The following is a 2,009-nucleotide window of genomic DNA, read 5'->3' as shown; positions in this document are numbered from 1 at the left end:
AATTGTTAATAATATTGTTTTTTATTAATATTATTGTTTTTTTGAGTAACTATAATATAATAACAGTACGTAATATAATAAAATGATATTAATAAAATGACAAATAATGTAAATATAATATTTATGGTTAAAACTGATTATAAATATGATGATCATGAAAAAAATATTGTATGCAAAGAGATTGCTTACACCATGCACAAGTAATAATAGCAATATTGCCGCAAATATTGCATGTTGCTTATGAATGTTTTTTTAAACAAAAATTAACCTGTGTCTCAAATTCGTCTGGTTTAATATCTACATAATCTCTTTTATGCCAAGCATACTGACAAGAAGGTTTGCGAATCCGAAAATTCAGGAAAATCTGAAACTTTGTGTAAAAGTACGAAACTATTTTTTGTTGGTGCTGTATTTAGTTTTGAAGGAATAAAATCACCCCTTGTTATTATAATAATATACATTTTAGGCAGCTTTTAATTATTTAAGCAAGGTAGTATTTACTTACAGCTACATGAAAGATAAAATTAATTAAAACTAATTAGTGACATAAGCGAACCATAACGACAGCAACACCATTACTTAAGCTGTTATTTTATTATGTTAGACTACTTTGCAAATCGCGCGGAAAATAAGTTATAAAAAAATTATGGTTTGTAATTGGTACACTAATAATGTTCTTCATAAAAATGTTTAAAACAAAAATACTCCCCATACCATGCACAGCGCATAAAAGCGATTATCCCACAAATACTACATTTGGGTACATGTTTTCATTTTTCAAATAACAGAATTCTACAGGATTTTGCAATTCTTCAGGATGTGTTTCTAAATATCCGCTTTTATACCAAGCATTTTGAAAAAGATTTTTAAATCGAGGTGAAAAAACTGATTATGGGTTAATGATTGCAATTTAATTATTTCATTACGGGAGTGCAAATTGATATCAATCTCTTGAAGAATTACATTATCCGGAAATGTGTTCGCACGAAATTTTTTCAAATCCGGAAACCAAATATATCCAAAGACTGAATGATACTCGTCGTCTTTTTTGAAATGGTTAAAATAGTATTTCTTTGTCTTGTGGAATCAACTGCTCTAATTGGCTCGGGCAGTGTCCCGTCCACGAATCGAGTAGAAGCATGCTTTTACGGCCAGTATTCGGTAGATAGACTTTGCTGAACCAAGTCTCGAAATTTAGACGTTAGTTTTCCTGATTTTGAAGCTTCGATGTAAAAGTTAACTGAACGAAATAAGGTTTCTAGCACCCGTGGTCCAAATGTTCCCGGAGATTCCTTCAAAACTATGTACGTTGGTGAAAGAAGACGTCCGTCTACCGAAATAATCAACATTATAGTGTAACTATGTGTTGTAGAAGATATCGATTGAACCAGTGCTTCCATTTTTTTTACTCCTGTTTTTGCCAATGTTCATCCAGAATGTAATTCAAAATTGAAGCCATTCTCGTCTGCATTATAAATTTCTTTAACTCCAATAGCTGGGATGTTAGACTTTACATTTGAAACAAACGATTTTGTGGCATTTTGTAGGTGTCAATATCTTGTAGTGTTAATTCCATCCTGATTGTTGTTATCTTGCGGGAAACAATTTTGTGTACTTTCTTAAATTTCCAAATCTACCATCTACCTGCCTTGATTTCGGGTAGGTGCATTTGATCTTTTGCCTACAAGGCACAAAATCTTAAATTCATGTCATGAGTAGACCTTCTATCACAAGCTTCTTCAAATTTTTACGGAATATATTGCGTAATAAATGCAAGTTTATCTGCATTTGTTCCACCTCTTTTTACACTCACCTCCCACCTGTATAGCTGATGTATAGATTTAACCTTGGGAAAACGTGACTGTACACTAGATAAAACTTGACTGATCTTTTTTCCGTTTTTCTAAAACTCCACAACTTTTTTTTTATAACTGAAATTGACCGTCCCTCTTTTATCATCAACAATCCATTCTTTAGGTTCAAAATTATCTCTGTCTCTTATACACATC

The 2,009-nt window shown here is 31.7% G+C and overlaps 1 pseudogene; it reads right to left on the bottom strand.

Annotated features, from left to right (window-relative positions):
• Positions 1-1,057: 1,057 nt before the first annotated feature.
• Positions 1,058-2,008, bottom strand: LOC105448527 (annotated as a pseudogene).
• Position 2,009: the final 1 nt, after the last annotated feature.

The sequence above is a fragment of the Wasmannia auropunctata genome, unplaced genomic scaffold, assembly GCF_000956235.1.
Source record: "Wasmannia auropunctata unplaced genomic scaffold, wasmannia.A_1.0 LD336085.1, whole genome shotgun sequence".
NCBI lineage: Eukaryota > Metazoa > Arthropoda > Insecta > Hymenoptera > Formicidae > Wasmannia > Wasmannia auropunctata.
This window is presented reverse-complemented; position numbering and strand designations above follow the sequence as displayed.